The 18,501-nt window shown below is 33.9% G+C and overlaps 3 non-coding genes across 3 annotated transcripts; 2 read left to right on the forward strand and 1 right to left on the reverse strand.

Moving 5' to 3' along the window:
- The first annotated feature begins 250 nt into the window (after window positions 1-250).
- TRNAT-GGU (transfer RNA threonine (anticodon GGU)) lies at window positions 251-322 on the forward strand. Its single transcript has one exon. It is a non-coding gene; the product is annotated as a tRNA-Thr (tRNA).
- A 13,338-nt stretch (window positions 323-13,660) lies between these two features.
- TRNAS-GGA (transfer RNA serine (anticodon GGA)) lies at window positions 13,661-13,748 on the forward strand. Its single transcript has one exon. It is a non-coding gene; the product is annotated as a tRNA-Ser (tRNA).
- Window positions 13,749-14,853: 1,105 nt separating this feature from the next.
- TRNAT-UGU (transfer RNA threonine (anticodon UGU)) lies at window positions 14,854-14,926 on the reverse strand. The gene has a single exon. It is a non-coding gene; the product is annotated as a tRNA-Thr (tRNA).
- Window positions 14,927-18,501: the final 3,575 nt, after the last annotated feature.

Consider the following 18,501-nt stretch of genomic DNA (forward strand, 5'->3'; position numbering starts at 1 on the left):
ATCAATTCTTTTTTTTAACTATATTCTATTCACTAGGTAAATCCAATTTTTTGTTCTTTGATGAGTCATTATACAAATAATAGATATTGATGTACATGTATTCTAATCCCATTTATATCATTTAATTTATATAATTTATATAAATTTATAGAAATAATTTATATAAATTTATAGAATAAGTATACACAGTAACAAATATATGTACTAGTCATGCTAGTTCCTTATTTAGAAATTGAAAGAAAGAAAAAGGGCCCTTTTAACTCAGTGGTAGAGTAACGCCATGGTAAGGCGTAAGTCATCGGTTCAAATCCGATAAGGGGCTTTTTACTTTTTTTTTCAAAAGCAATAGTCTTTCTATTTGAAGGAAGAATAAAAAGATTCTTGATATTTTGAAAAAGTTTCTATTTGTAATAAAAAAGAAAAAGTGTAAAATTCAATAATGGAAAAATAAAAAAAAGTAAGTGGACCTAACCCGTTGAATTATATTTATATCTACTATTCTGATATTCAAATTTGATAAAGATTCAATTCGAACAATTTTTTTTCTTTTTAAGACTTTTTTCGTTTAGACTCCCTAAGAATCTCTGAATATTTCCAATGAAATCTTCTTGTTTCTGAACTAAGAAAAAAGGTTATGCCTTTTCTTTACTCAGAAGGGCCTTAATACGAATTTCAAGTTCCACCAAACAAGTTTTTTTAAAATTAAAATGAAACATATTTTTTTCCATAAATTTCTATTATTTCTATAAGATTAGATAGAATCTTATAGAAATAATAGAAAAATACATTAAATTATGTCTTCACATATCAAATAGTTTCTTTTCATATCGATGTGTACGATATTTTTCCAGCAATTCATATATATGAGACAAAAACTTTCATTTACAGTTTTTTCTTTTTATTATAGTATTTATAAAAAAAAATGAAATACTAAAGAAAAAACTGTAAATGAAATAGAAATTTAGAAAACCTATGATCCTACAGTAGTTTCCTAGACAAAATAGAAGTCAATTCACAACCAAACTTCAAGAATAAGTTTCTTTGATGAAAGGAGAGAAATATGTCTGAAGATCCGCTAGGTATAAGAAGTGAAACAGGGGATCATTTGTTTCTTGAACAGTTCTGAAAAAAAAATTTCTATCGGATTTTGGAGTCATAGCAGATTTTATGATTGATGACTTGGAAGATTTTTAAGAATAGATAAGGAATAACCACATCGAGTTCATGGATTTGCCCTAGATATCAATAGACCCATAAATGATTTTTTATTCGAAACCGATTAGAAAACAAGGGAAAGTATACTTATATATTCTATATATATATAGAGAGAGAAATGAATAGAGATAAATGATCAAGGTCCGTCCCATCTCTGAAAATGCTCTATGAGGTGTTGGGAAATGGTTGAAGTAGTTGAATAGGAGGATCGCTATGACTATAGCTCTTGGTAAATTTACCAAAGATGAAAATGATTTATTTGATATTATGGATGACTGGTTGCGGAGGGACCGTTTCGTTTTTGTGGGTTGGTCCGGTCTATTACTCTTTCCTTGCGCCTATTTCGCCTTGGGGGGTTGGTTTACAGGTACGACCTTTGTAACTTCATGGTATACTCACGGCTTGGCAAGTTCTTATTTAGAAGGCTGCAACTTCTTAACCGCTGCAGTTTCCACTCCCGCTAATAGTTTAGCACACTCTTTGTTGTTACTGTGGGGTCCTGAAGCACAGGGAGATTTTACCCGTTGGTGTCAGTTAGGCGGTCTGTGGACTTTTGTTGCTCTCCACGGTGCTTTCGGATTAATAGGTTTCATGTTACGTCAATTTGAACTTGCTCGATCTGTTCAATTGCGACCTTATAATGCAATCGCATTCTCAGGTCCAATTGCTGTTTTTGTTTCTGTATTCCTTATTTATCCACTGGGTCAGTCTGGTTGGTTCTTTGCTCCAAGTTTTGGTGTAGCAGCTATATTTCGATTCATCCTCTTTTTCCAAGGATTTCATAATTGGACATTAAACCCATTTCATATGATGGGAGTTGCTGGTGTATTGGGCGCTGCACTACTATGCGCTATTCATGGTGCAACCGTAGAAAATACTTTATTTGAAGATGGTGATGGCGCAAATACATTCCGTGCTTTTAACCCAACCCAAGCTGAAGAAACTTATTCAATGGTTACTGCTAATCGCTTTTGGTCCCAAATCTTTGGGGTTGCTTTTTCCAATAAACGTTGGTTACATTTCTTTATGTTATTTGTACCAGTAACTGGTTTATGGATGAGTGCTCTTGGGGTAGTCGGTTTGGCCCTGAACCTACGTGCTTATGACTTCGTTTCTCAAGAAATCCGCGCAGCGGAAGATCCTGAATTTGAGACTTTCTACACAAAAAATATTCTCTTAAACGAAGGTATTCGTGCGTGGATGGCAGCTCAAGATCAGCCTCATGAAAACCTTATATTCCCTGAGGAGGTTCTACCACGTGGAAACGCTCTTTAATGGAACTTTAGCTTTAACTGGTCGTGACCAGGAAACTACCGGTTTCGCTTGGTGGGCCGGGAATGCCCGACTTATCAATTTATCTGGTAAACTATTAGGGGCCCATGTAGCCCATGCTGGATTAATAGTATTCTGGGCCGGAGCAATGAACCTTTTTGAAGTGGCTCATTTCGTACCCGAGAAGCCCATGTATGAACAAGGTTTAATTTTGCTTCCCCACCTAGCTACTCTAGGTTGGGGAGTAGGTCCTGGGGGGGAAGTTATAGACACTTTTCCATACTTTGTGTCTGGAGTACTTCACTTAATTTCCTCTGCAGTATTGGGCTTTGGCGGTATTTATCATGCACTTCTGGGACCTGAGACTCTTGAAGAATCTTTTCCGTTCTTCGGTTATGTATGGAAAGATAGAAATAAAATGACTACAATTTTGGGTATTCACTTAATCTTGTTAGGTATAGGTGCTTTTCTTCTAGTATTCAAGGCTCTTTATTTTGGATGGTATATATGATACATGGGCTCCGGGGGGGGGAGATGTAAGAAAAATAACCAATTTGACCCTTAGTCCAAGTATTCTATTTGGATATTTATTAAAATCGCCTTTTGGGGGCGAAGGGTGGATTGTTAGTGTGGACGATTTGGAAGATATTATTGGAGGGCATGTATGGTTGGGTTCCATTTGTATACTTGGTGGAATCTGGCATATCTTAACCAAACCCTTTGCATGGGCTCGGCGTGCACTTGTATGGTCTGGAGAAGCTTACTTATCTTATAGTTTAGGTGCTTTATCTGTTTTTGGTTTTATTGCTTGTTGCTTTGTCTGGTTTAATAATACCGCTTATCCTAGTGAGTTTTATGGGCCCACTGGTCCAGAAGCTTCTCAAGCTCAAGCATTTACTTTTCTAGTTAGAGACCAACGTCTTGGGGCTAATGTAGGATCTGCTCAAGGACCTACAGGTTTAGGTAAATATCTAATGCGTTCCCCGACTGGAGAAGTTATTTTTGGCGGAGAAACTATGCGTTTTTGGGATTTGCGTGCTCCTTGGTTAGAACCTCTAAGGGGTCCTAATGGTTTAGACTTGAGTAGACTGAAAAAAGATATACAGCCTTGGCAAGAACGTCGTTCTGCGGAATATATGACTCATGCTCCTTTAGGTTCATTAAATTCCGTGGGTGGCGTAGCTACAGAGATTAATGCAGTCAATTATGTTTCTCCTAGAAGTTGGTTAGCTACTTCTCATTTTGTTCTAGGATTCTTTCTATTTGTAGGCCATTTATGGCACGCGGGAAGAGCTCGCGCAGCTGCCGCAGGATTTGAAAAAGGAATTGATCGCGATTTTGAACCTGTTCTTTCCATGACTCCTCTTAATTGAGACGTGAGATCCAATGAAGTAGAAATCCCTTTTTTTTACTATAAATATTTGGTTGAGTAGAGCGAGTCGTAAAGAAGAATTTATTTTCCTATTTTCTTAGTTTCTATCGAATCTTTTTTTCGGGATGTTGAGGATATATAGCCCAGTCCGAAAAAAAGATTCGATAGAAACTAAGAAAATAAACAAATCTATTCATCGAGAAAAAGGAGAGAGAGGGATTCGAACCCTCGATAATTCTTTGTTTCAAACTATACCGGTTTTCAAGACCGGGGCTATCAACCACTCAGCCATCTCTCCAAAAGCTAATATATATATTTTTTTATCTTTATTCCACTGAGTAGACCATGAGTATTTGAATTGATACCCTTTTATCGACCCATAGGAAAGATATTCAATGTGAATTTATTGGTTTAGTTTTCTATCGGTATGTATATAGGTACAAAATCCAGCATGCCTTTTTGTGAAGTAAAAAAACTATCCTCGATCCAAGCCTCAAAAGGGTTGATAATAAACAAAATCAATGAATTCATGATAAAACCCTTCTGCGTTTTTCCATTTACAAATTTTTTTTTCAATGAATATTAAGAAAGGCATCCAGGGGTTGAGGGATCAAATGGTAAAGTTCTTTTGTTGGTAAATTGGAGGATTAGAAACATGACTATTGCTTTCCAATTAGCTGTTTTTGCATTAATTGCTATTTCATTTATTTTATTGATTAGTGTACCTGTTGTATTTGCTTCTCCTGAAGGTTGGTCAAATAACAAAAATGTTCTATTTTCCGGTACATCATTATGGATTGGATTAGTGTTTCTAGTGGGTATTCTTAATTCTCTCATTTCTTGAAGTTCTTTTTATTCTAGATTAAAAATGAAATGACCCCTCCCTCAGAATTCTTTCGGATTGTCAGCCATAAAGGGAATAGATCAGTTCCTAAAAAAAAAAAAGAAAACTATAACACATTACATTCTAAGGGGGAGTAAACTTCTTCTATTGGAAAAATCTTATATCTTATACTTATATGGTGGTACATTGTGAAACTAAAAGAAATAAAATAGAAAAAATGAACTATAAAAATTTGAATTTCATTTGAATATTCTATTCATATTAATATGATATGAATAGAATATTCAAATGAAATACTATAAATCTATTTATACGTCGTCTAGTATTTAATAATATAGAATATCTATCTGTATCTCTATATAGATAAATATAATTTTTTATTAATAGGAACTTACTTTTTTAAGAAAAAAGTAAATCAAAATATTCGATAGAATGATAATTTCAATTCAATTATATAGATATATAGAAAAAAACCATATATAATAATAGAAATGTAATAATAGAAATGGGAATTCTTGATAAAAATGAATAGTAATAGAAAATATTTTATTTGGGAGACAATATCTATTATCTAAATTTCTTTTTCATTATCCCTATATCCCTATATAGAATATCAGGCCCATCTCTGTATAAATAGAATCGCATATCAAGTACAATGAAAACGCGGATATAGTCGAATGGTAAAATTTCTCTTTGCCAAGGAGAAGACGCGGGTTCGATTCCCGCTATCCGCCCTATGTATTTAATAGTCATAGTATGAAAAATGCCATAGAATTTACTGCGTATAATGCCCTTCTTCTTGAAACCTTGTTTTTTTATCAAATTCAAAAAGTTGCGGAGACGGGATTTGAACCCGTAACCTCAAGGTTATGAGCCTTGCGAGCTACCAAGTTGCTCTACTCCGCGATAAAGAAAAGAATTGATAACTAATGAACAAAAACAAAGATGGAATGCGTCCCTTTACCATATCTATATAAATAGAATAAACCATTTATACATAACGGTAAAGGGACCCTCCTATGATCGCTGATAATAAAATGAAAAAAATGAAGATAATTGGAAATCCTTACCAACTGGATCTTGTTGCACCCGGCAAGAAACATGCATGAACCATTTCCCGAAGTATGTGTCCAGATAATCCAAAGTCTCGATAATTAGCTCTCGGTCTTCCGGTCGAAAAACAACGTCGATGAAGACGTATAGGTGCACTATTACGCGGTAGTGATTCTAATTTTCCATGAATTTCCCATTTCTCACTTAACGACGGAACTTTGCTTATTTCTTTTTTTGAGGATCGGCGAATCAAATGATATTTCTGTTCCAATTTTTGTCTCTTCTTTTCCCTCTGAATAACACTTTTCCTTGCCATAATGGTTAATTTGCTATTAGCATCAATGATAGAAGTCGGATCCTAGATGTATAAGTGGCTTCTCTTCCCTATAGAAGGAAATGAGATTCTTGCCAGATATATATAATAAAGAATTCAATTAACCGAATTTGCCCGATGTAGAGGCAATTAAGAAGGCTGCATAAGTAAATATATAACCTACGGAAAAGTGGGCTAGTCCAACCAATCTTGCTTGCACAATGGAAAGAGCCACTGGTTTATCTCTCCATCGAATCAAATTAGCCAAAGGTGTACGTTCATGAGCCCATGCCAAAGTTTCAATCAATTCCTGCCAATATCCGCGCCAAGAAATTAAGAACATAAATCCAGTAGCCCAAACAAGATGTCCAAACAAGAACATCCATGCCCAGACTGATAAACTATTCATACCAAAAGGGTTATATCCATTGATAAGTTGTGAAGAGTTCAACCATAGATAATCTCTTAACCATCCCATCAAATAGGTAGAAGATTCATTAAACTGTGAAATATTACCCTGCCATAGTGTAATGTGTTTCCAATGCCAATAAAAAGTAACCCATCCAATGGTATTTAACATCCAGAAAACTGCCAAATAAAATGCGTCCCAAGCGGAAATATCACAAGTTCCGCCTCGTCCCGGGCCATCACAAGGAAAACTATAACCAAAATCTTTTTTATCAGGCATTAACTTAGAACCACGCGCATCCAAAGCACCTTTTACTAAAATCAAAGTAGTTGTATGTAAACCAAGAGCAATAGCATGATGAACCAAGAAGTCTCCAGGCCCTATTGTTAAGAATAGAGAATTACTATTCTCATTTACAGCGTTTAACCAACCAGGCAACCATATGCTTCGTCCCGCATTGAACGCCGGACTGTTCGTTGAAGATAAAAGTATATCGAACCCATAGGAAGTTTTACCATGAGCAGATTGTATCCATTGGGCAAATATAGGTTCAATCAAAATTTGTTTCTCCGGAGTACCAAAAGCAAGCATGACATCGTTATGGACATAAAGTCCCAGAGTATGGAACCCCAGAAAGAGGCTAGCCCAACTTAAGTGGGATATGATAGCTTCTTTATGGTCTAACATTCTTGCCAAGACATTATCTTGATTCTGCTCTGGATTATAATCTCTAATAAAAAAGATAGCTCCATGAGCAAAAGCCCCTGTCATAATGAAGCCTGCTATATATTGATGATGAGTATATAAGGCAGCTTGAGTAGTAAAGTCTTGCGCTATAAACGCATAAGCAGGTAAAGAGTACATGTGTTGTGCTACCAAGGAAGTAATAACCCCTAAAGAGGCTAGAGCAAGACCTAATTGAAAATGAATTGAATTATTGATTGTATCATAAAGACCCTTATGCCCACGCCCCAATCTACCCCCCGGAGGAGTATGTGCTTCTAAAAGATCTTTAATACTGTGACCAATCCCGAAATTAGTTCTATACATATGGCCAGCAACTAGAAAAATAAACGCAATAGCCAAATGATGGTGTGCAATATCAGTTAACCATAAACTTTGAGTTTGCGGATGAAATCCTCCGAGAAGTGTTAGAATAGCAGTTCCTGCTCCTTGAGGGGTACCAAATATATGATTATTGGAATCTGGGTTTTGAGCATAAAGATTCCACTGACCTGTAAAAAATGGACCTAATCCCTCGGGGTGCGGCAAGATATCTAATAAATTGTTCCATCGAACGGATTCCCCCCTGGACCCCGGAATAGCAACATGAACTAAATGCCCTGTCCAAGCCAAGGAACTTACTCCGAATAGTCCTGACAAATGATGATTGAGGCGGGATTCGGCATTTTTAAACCACGAAACACTCGGTTTCCATTTTGGTTGTAGGTGTAACCAACCTGCTATTAAAGATATAATAGAAAGTATTAATAGAAAAATAGCTCCAGTATAAAGATCCCCATTAGTACGTAAACCGATTGTATACCACCACTGATAAACACCAGAATAGGCTATATTAACAGGACCTAGAGCACCCCCTCGAGTAAAAGCTTCTACAGCTGGTTGACCAAAATGAGGATCCCAAATTGCATGAGCAATAGGTCTTACATGTAAAGGATCCTGTACCCATGTCTCAAAATTACCTTGCCAAGCTACATGAAAGAGATTCCCGGAAGTCCACAGAAAAATGATTGCTAATTGCCCGAAATGAGAAGCAAAAATATTCTGATAAAGACGTTCCTCAGTAATATCATCATGACTTTCGAAGTCATGTGCGGTAGCAATACCAAACCAAATACGACGAGTAGTGGGGTCTTGAGCTAAGCCTTGACTAAAGCTTGGAAATCTTAATGCCATAATGATTTTCAAATCCTCCTAGCTATTATCCTACTGCAATAATTCTTGCTAAGAAGAATGCCCATGTTGTGGCAATTCCACCTAGAAGGTAATGTGTTACTCCTACAGCACGTCCTTGTACAATGCTCAAGGCTCTGGGCTGAGTAGCAGGAGCAACTTTTAATTTATTATGAGCCCAAACAATGGATTCAATAAGTTCTTGCCAATAACCACGCCCGCTGAATAGAAACATTAAACTAAAAGCCCATACAAAATGTGCACCCAAGAAAAAAAGACCATATGCAGATAATGAAGAACCATAAGACTGAATTACCTGGGATGCCTGCGCCCATAAGAAATCACGAAGCCACCCATTAATGGTAATGGAACTCTGCGCAAAATTTCCTCCTGTGATATGAGTTACTATCCCTTGATCACTTATACTACCCCAAACATCTGACTGCATTTTCCAACTGAAATGGAATATAACTACGGAAATTGAATTGTACATCCAAAATAGTCCTAAGAAGACATGATCCCAAGCGGATACTTGGCATGTCCCCCCTCTTCCAGGTCCATCACAAGGGAAACGAAAACCTAGATTTGCTTTATCCGGTATCAATCGTGAACTACGAGCAAATAGAACACCCTTTAAGAGTATCAATACTGTTACATGAATTGTAAATGCATGAATATGATGGACCAAAAAATCCGCAGTTCCTAAAGGAATAGGTAACAAAGCAACTTTACCGCCCACTGCTACTAAATTTTCACCTCCCCAAGTCAAACTGGTACTTGTTGCTGCACCTGGGGCTGTTGTGCCAGGTGCTAAAGCGTGGGTATTTTGTATCCATTGAGCAAAGATCGGCTGTAATTGTATAGCAGTATCTGAAAACATATCTTGAGGGCGCCCTAATGCGCTCATGGTATCATTATGAATATACAAACCAAAACTGTGAAAACCTAAAAAGATACATACCCAGTTAAGATGTGATATGATTGAATCACGATGTCTAAGGACACGATCTAATAGATCGTTGTATCGAATAGTCGGATCATAATCTCTTACCATAAAAATCGCTGCATGCGCAGCAGCACCGACTATGAGAAATCCACCAATCCACATGTGATGTGTAAACAATGACAGTTGTGTACCATAGTCAGTAGCTAGGTATGGATAAGGAGGCATAGAATACATATGGTGAGCTACAACAATGGTCAAAGAGCCTAACATAGCTAGATTAATAGATAATTGAGCATGCCATGACGTTGTTAGAATCTCATATATACCTTTATGACCCTGGCCTGTAAATGGACCTTTATGTGCCTCTAAAATGTCTTTTATATTGTGACCAATACCCCAGTTGGTCCTATACATGTGACCCGCTATCAAGAAAAGAATTGCAATAGCTAAATGATGGTGTATAATATCGGTCAGCCATAAACCTCCAGTTACTGGATCTAATCCTCCACGAAAAGTAAGAAATTCTCCGTATTTTGACCAATTCAAGGTAAAAAATGGGGTTGCTCCCTCGGAAAAACTCGGATAAAGTTGAGCCAAAAGATCCCGATTTAGGATAAATTCATGAGGAAGTGGTATCTCTTTGGGATCTACTGCAGCATTTAGAAATTGGTTAATCGGTAAAGATACATGTATTTGATGTCCTGCCCAAGAAAGAGACCCCAACCCTAGGAGCCCTGTCAAATGGTGATTCAACATAGATTCTACATCTTGGAACCAAGCCAATTTTGGAGCAGCTTTGTGATAATGAAACCAACCAGCAAAAAGCATTAAGGCTGCAAAGACCAATGCACCAATTGCAGTACAATAGAGTTGTAATTCATTAGTTATTCCAGATGCTCTCCAAATCTGAAAAAAACCAGAGGTTATTTGTATTCCTCGGAACCCCCCCCCTACATCACCATTCAATATTTCTTGACCCACTATTGGCCAAACCACCTGAGCACTAGGCCTAATGTGAGTAGGATCACTTAACCATGCCTCATAATTGGAAAAACGAGCACCATGAAAATACATGCCACTCAGCCAAAGAAAGATGATAGAGAGTTGGCCAAAATGCGCACTAAAAACTTTTCGGGAAATCTCCTCTAAATCATTAGTATGGCTATCAAAATCATGAGCGTCAGCATGTAGGTTCCAGATCCAAGTAGTAGTATCTGGTCCCTTAGCTATTGTTCTTGAGAAATGACCAGGTTTTGCCCATTCCTCAAAAGAAGTTTTTATAGGATCCCTATCTACCAAAATTTTAACTTCTGGTTCCGGTGAACGAATAATCATTGAGTCCTCCTCTTTCCAGACAACACATACAAAGAGACCTGCCAACATAAAACAGAATTAGTGAACTTATTAGAGATGTTTCTATTGAGTTTTGTTCTCTCCTATCTCTCATGTATTGGATATCTTAGTAAATTTCATTTCTTTAGTTTTTCACTAGAACAATTATGATCTCGAAGTCAATTCGGGGCAAGTGTTCGAATCTATTATGACATAAGAGTGAGGCGCTCAACGGACCTATTTTAATCTTCTAAGACCTTTTTGGGAACTCTGAATGGAAGTTCAATAATTTTTCGTGCAGCCTAATCAAATGTATTCAGATTTTATTCTAATTCTATTCCTTAGATTTTATTTTTTTTTTTAGATAAAGTATAAGTATGTACTCTATTTCAAATTGAGCAGGCATTAGCATTCATTATTAGGCAATATACCTATATTTTATTTCTTTTTTTGAAGGTCTCTTTTCTTAATTTGATTGAATATTAGTTTAAATAACAGAAAAAAGGAGAAAATTATCTACTGTATCCACATCTCGTTTATTTCTATGAAATACTAGACAAAATCGAACAAAATTAGAAGGGATATATTTAAATTATGTGATTGGTCGTTCCTATAGAAATGATTTTTGAATTTGATAGGGACAAGAAACAAGAATTTATAACAATATATATTTATCTATCTATATCTTTATATAGATAGATAAATATATAAGAAAAAAAAGAAACAGAGTGTTCTTATTCAAAACGCCCTGTGATCTTCAACCAATTCTGTGCTGCAATATAATTACCGGGGGTGAGAGCTATAGCTTGTTTCCAATATTCAGCGGCTTGATTAAACCAAGACTCCGCAACTTCTGAGTCTCCCTGCCGAATGGCCTGTTCTCCTCGGTCGAAATAGGTGAGTCAATTCCTTTCCTTAGAACCGTACTTGAGAATTTCCTGACTCATACGGCTCAGTAGTCAATTCTTTTTTTGTTCTATTATCTTGAAGTTAACTAAAAGAAAAAAAGAAATTATTAATATGAGTTTCAAACTTTCATTTTTACTAATAAATAAAGAATTTCAAAGAATTTCATCTTTTTTTTTAGTTTTATCTTTTCTCCTACCTTCAGAAAAGGGAATCAAGCATTGGCATTAACGCCCTAATTCTAATTTTCTGAAAGGTAACTATCTCGATTTTATATATCATATACAAAAATATATGATAGATTCATTTCTATAGAATCTTGGTAAAAGTTTTTTCTTTCTTATCTTATAAGTTCTTATAAGTAAAGAGAAAATACTTTCTATCTTTGGGATTTGATACTACACCGCTGCTCAAAATACCAGGGGATCCTTTTTATTACATAAGTGGATTCCTGACTTCTTTATTTATCATGAGATAAGGAAGCAGTTTTTATTATATCGATTGAAAACCGTGTTAATTGATCCTTACGATGCTTCCTTTATCAATTAGATCTTTTATCCATAGAAAAAGAGGGTATCTAGACATATCGATTTCTTCATATTTTTACTTCTATGAAGTTTCTTTGCTACAGCTGATAAAAATCGTTGTTTTGAACGATATATATATGTAGAAAGCCTTTCTTATTTATAATTATTTATATTTCTATATTTCTTATATTAAAATTTGTGGATTTGCTTGTTCTTTTCTTTTTTCTTTCTATAGTGGAGATAGTCGCACGTAATGACAGATCACGGCCATATTATTAAAAGCTTGGGGTAAAAATGGGTTTCGTTCGAGCGCCCGAAAATAATATTCCAAAGCTTTAGTATGTTCTCCGTTACTTGTGTGAATAAGGCCTATGTTATAAAGTATATAACTTCGATCATAGGGATCAATTTCCAGTCGCATAGCCTCATAATAATTCTGTAAAGCTTCTGCATAATTTCCTTCAGATTGAGCTGACATCCGTTACGGTCGTCATTCGGTTCAAAGAATCTCCGCTCCAGAACTGTACGTGAGATTTTCATCTCATACGGCTCCCCCCTTATGTGTGTAATGAGAAAAATCCATCAAATCAAAAAATATTCCAGTATTCTCATTCTCAACTGAACAGAGCTAGTGTTTTTACAATAAATCTCTAGCCAACCTTCCTGTCAAAAATTATTTCTTAACATTAAGTATGTAGGTACTTGATAAAAAAAAATAAGAACTTCAACAATTTCTTTGTCCTCTACGCTGCTTAATTTCCTGGAATTAGTCACCTCAATAATCTTCGATGGTTCTATGGGTATCCAAAATATGAACGAGATGGATATTTATTGTCCCAACCATTCCTGTTAGTCCCAATCTCGATAAGCCATGGATATAGATAGATACAAAGTTTTCGTGTCCTTGATTCCCAAGCGTAGTGCTTCTTTCCCAATGTTGCCTATCAGTACTAGTAATTTGGGGTTGACCTAACCCCATAAGTATAGGTATAACCTTTCGCTTAATACTAGAAACCTAAAATTCAAGCATATAAGGCTTCATTAATCGAGGATACACGACAGAAGGAATTAATCCTTTTATTTACAAATTTCACCTTCAACACGCGTGGGGTTTTTCCATTCCATTTTTTTTTGACCGAAATCGGTCAAAAAAAATGGAATCAAATCACACCATCTCTGTAATAAGTGAATGCCCTTTTTTCTCCTGAAGTTGTCGGAATTATTCGTAATAAGATATTGGCTACAATTGAAAAGGTCTTATCTATAAAATTTTCATTTATCCGAGATCTAGGCATAGGTAGAAATCCATTCTATAATTTAATTAATCATGGTGTGAGAAATCAATCCCACAAATAAAGGAATTGTATAATTATAATACAGTGCGAAATAACGTAAAAATGAACTCATCAATCAAATTTGTTTATCCTAAGACCTTGTAGGAGGTTTTTTTTTAATTTTACTTTGTATTTTTATAGTTTGAATAGGTTTTATGCATTTATGAAAAATAGGATTGATTCACTATTCAACATTCAACCGGTTTCTGGGCATCATTATATAGGAGAGATGGCCGAGTGGTTCAAGGCGTAGCATTGGAACTGCTATGTAGGCTTTTTGTTTACCGGGGGTTCGAATCCCTCTCTTTCCGAATCTTTACCAAATTCATCAATATTACTCATCCCAATGCATACCATTATTTCATATTTCAAATTTGTTTGTTGATATGGACAACTTTATATTCCTCATTTTTCGGTAATACAAAAAATAGTGGATAACGGGTGGGCAAGGAATAAAAATTTTCGCATATCCATGTCTATGATATATGAATAGCAGAAAATCCTTGTAAAAAAAACTCTTGTTATTTTAGTTAAGTTTAAGTTTGACGAGAATAATATTCTACAACCAGTAATTCATTTATTTTCAAACCAACCCATTTATTATCTATTATTTGATTAATTAAACCTTTATATTGGAAAGGGTGAACAGTCAAATGATTTGGCAATTTCTCATGGGGGGCTGAATCAAAATAATTTTGAATAAGAGTTTTAGATTTTTGTTCATCCTTTGCTGTAATAATATCTTGAGGTTTACAACGATAACTTGGTATATCCACTATACGACCATTAACTAAAACATGTCTATGGTTTATAAATTGGCGGGCTTGAGGAATAGTCGCAGCCATACCCAATCGAAAAAGTATGTTATCCAAGCGCATTTCAAGTAGTTGTAATAAAACCTGACCAGTTGATCCTTTAGCTTTTCCGGAGATACGAACGTATTTAAGCAATTGTCGTTCTGTAAGACCATAATGAAAACGCAATTTTTGTTTTTCTTCTAAACGAATACGATATTGAGATTTTTTACTGAAGCGCAATTGATTTCGAAATTCGTTTTTGACTGTTGGCCTTTTACTAGTAAGTCCTGGTAAATATCCTAGACGACGTATTTTTTTGAAACGAGGTCCTCTGTAACGTGACATAAAAACTCCTTTTTTAAAATGAAAAATCTTATAAATCGAAATGAAAACTAAACGAAATGAAAAATATTATAGAATTCTAAATGAAGCGAAATCTACTAAAGTTTTATAGTACAAAGAAGAATTAGATGAATTTTATCAATATCCGAATTTATTGTATATAAAAGAATACAAAAAAGTAGGTTAATTTCTTGATTTCTTCCGCAGAGATCGAACTCTCCCAATTTTTTATTTCTAAAAAAGATATTATCAATTATGTAAAAAACAAATAGAGAAAAGCCGGTTATCGGATTCGAACCGATGACCATCGCATTACAAATGCGATGCTCTAACCTCTGAGCTAAACCGGCTAATGTAAACGAAATATACATATGCAGAAGAATTGAATGGGATCTTAGTTATCAATTTTTAGTTATTTATAACAAAATTCAAATTAATACAAACATCAAAAATAGAGAAAGAAAATATAGAAAATCAAACCCAATTTTTATTATTTCTATTATTTATTTTATCTGATAACATAAAGTGCAAGATAATAATTAATATTATATTAATATAATTTATTTAATATAATTTATTTCGATCTACTATTCTAGATATATATTATTAAATTGATTTCTTTCAAAAAGATTATTTATTAGTACTTAAAGTAAATTTGAATAAATATAAATTTTAGTAAATATTTATTAAGGAATTCCATATTTCTAAGTAAATGTCTAATTCTATATTATATTCAATTAAAAGAATGGTTTTTTTTAGCCACTAGATTCGTTTTAGTTATATAAATTGTATATGAATAAATGGATTGTTTATTTTCTTTTTTTTTTTAAGCAAAAACAAAAAAAAAAAAAGAATCGACCATTCGAGTATTCTAAATTGTATGAAAAAAGAAGATAAGTAGGTACATAGAAGATAAGTAGATATGTGGTCTATATCTGTGTATATTGAATTGTTAATATATAGATATTAGAATTAGTTCTGATTCAAACAAATAAAGGTATCCAATATAGATGAAATAAAATCTATAAAATTGGAGAAAGGGGTTTTTAATATTTAATAAAATAATATGTATTTAATGAATTCAAAAGTTCCCGCATAATTCTCATAATAGAAATGAAAAAAAAAGCATTCTATTATAATCAGATTCAAATAAAAAAAAAGATGGGGATATGGCGAAATTGGTAGACGCTACGGACTTAATTGGATTGAGTTTTGGTATGGAAACTTACCAAGTAATAATTTTCAAATTCAGAGAAACCCTGGAATTCACAATGGGCAATCCTGAGCCAAATCCTGTTTTCTGAAAACAAATAAAAATTCAGAAAGTGATAATAAAAAAGGGATAGGTGCAGAGACTCTATGGAAGCTGTTCTAACAAACGAAATTGACGACTTTTTTTATTGCATTAGTAAAAGAATCCTTTCACCAAAATTACAGGAATGGATCAAAGATAAACATTTAGAAACATATATATATACTGAAATACTCTTTCAATTTGTTACTTTTTATTTTATTATTGAAGATCTATTTGTGATAAAAATATTCACAAATGAAAAATGTGAATCAAATCAATTCGAAGTTGAAGAAAAGATGGAATATTTATTGATGAAATTATTCACTTCATCATAATCGGCTAAAACCCTTGAAGAACTGATAAATCAGATGAGAATAAAGATAGAGTCCTATTCTACATGTCAATACCGACAACAATGAAATTGAAAGTAAGAGGAAAATCCGTCGACTTAAGAAATCATGAGGGTTCAAGTCCCTCTATCCCCAAAAATACTTTTTCATTTTCTAATTTTTTTCCTATATCCTCTCTATCTTGAAGTCCTTATTTATGTGTTTTATTCGATTTATTATTTCCCAACGAAATTGGAATTTTTATTTTCATCAATTTCCTATCTATCATAATTTTCTTATCTATCATAATGACAAGGGACGAGTTTTGGAATAGATATAAATATATATGTGAAACACATAGAATTTTTTTTAATCAGAAATGTATAAATTAATATCTTATTTTTTAGCAAGGAATTTTCATATGCGTAATTAACGATTAACAATAAAAAATAATTATTACTGCGGAAACTCACTTACAAACTTTTTTTTTACTTAGTTGATATAGATTCATTAACATAGATTTTAAAAATCTTTTAAAATCAAAGTATTAAGCTTCAAGAATGGTCGGGATAGCTCAGTTGGTAGAGCAGAGGACTGAAAATCCTCGTGTCACCAGTTCAAATCTGGTTCCTGACACAAGATTCATTTGTATGAGTATCTATCCCCCATATTCATTTTAATGAATATGGGGGATAGATACTCATACAAATTTGTGTTCTTCTAGATTCTGATACATAACATATTTCTTTGATCTATTTAGGTATCTGTAGATATACTTTTCCTAGATGATTAAAGAATAGATGCAATTTTTTATTAGGTATATTCGCTTATCTATAGTATCTATATATATATAGATATAGATATATAGATAATGAATTCTTTATCTATTTTTTTCCTTTTTTTTCTGCGATACAAAAAAAGGTTTCTATTTCCATAATATTCGAGTGGTTTAATTAGTTGGTTAAAAGACCTAAAAGTCGAAGTTCTGGGGTGGAGTGAGAATATTAAGAATTCATCTGAGAAGGATTACCAAAATAGAATCGAGCCCTTTTCTTTGTGTTTTTTTTTTCGTGGCCGTATAATTGATGGTGATGTGCACGTTATATAGTTTATTATAAAGATAAAGAATTAGTTTATTATAAAGATAAAGAATTTTTGCAGTTCATCCTATTTCTTTTATTGGCTTGGCTGATAAGAACTCAGTATTGTTTTTGTTTTAGAATCTTAAGAAACTCCTATCCATCCTATTTTAAACCCTATAATTATTCATTCTATTATTTCTGAATTTTGTGATTTCTCACATAATAATATCTGAATGCAACTTCCATTACTCTGCCTGATTTAATGTCAATCAATTATTTTGTCTGATCTATAACAGAATGTACTTATATTCTTTGACTGGGGTTGCAGAAGTTTGGATTAGTTTATTATTTTTATCATTTAGTGAGCATCTTGTATTTCATAAAAATTTGGAGCAATATAATCTTTACGCAAAGGCCATCCTATCCAATTTTCGGGCATTAAAATACGTCTTAGACGCGGATGACTATCATAAGAGATTCCCAACATATCATAAGATTCCTTTTCTTGAAAATCCGCACTTTTCCAAACCCAAAAAATCGAAGGAATTCTGGGATTTTTTCTTGATACAAATATTTTTATGCATACCTCTTCGGGTTGATTTATACCATACTCTATTCTTGTAAAATGATATACACTAGCTAAGAGTCCTCCGGGTGCTACATCATAGGCACATTGAGAACGTAGATAATTGTAACCATATACATATAAAATGACAGCAATGGAATGCCAATCCTCGGGCTTTATTTGTAAAGTCTCTATTCCTAGGTAATCGAAACCCAAGGATCTATGAATTAGTCCATGTTTGACTAGCCAAGAAGACAAACGACCTTGCATTTTTTGCTTCTCCTAAATTTTTTTTATGAGTTTGGTATTAGTATTTTCTATTACGATGAAATTTTTAAAATACGATGAAATTTTTAAAAAAGGAATTGCTTTTTATTATTGTACTTTAAAAAAATGTGTCAGACGATATCTCTGAAGTAGATGGCGGTTGATAGAAAAATTCTTGACCATAATTGTCAGTATAAGTACTGTATCCAACATGAAACTTATGGTTGGTAGTAAAACATCTATTCTCTCGTTGAAAACTCATTGGATCTTCATATATTTCTCGAGATATTTTCTTACGAAGTTTTGTTATAGCATCTATAATGGCCTCCGGTTTAGGTGGACAGCCCGGCAAATATACATCTACAGGAATTAGCTTATCTACGCCTCG

This window comes from Vigna unguiculata, unplaced genomic scaffold (genome assembly GCF_037176805.1).
Source record: "Vigna unguiculata cultivar grain cowpea cultivar isolate G323 ecotype 2 unplaced genomic scaffold, ASM3717680v1 ptg000152l, whole genome shotgun sequence".
Lineage (NCBI taxonomy): Eukaryota > Viridiplantae > Streptophyta > Magnoliopsida > Fabales > Fabaceae > Vigna > Vigna unguiculata.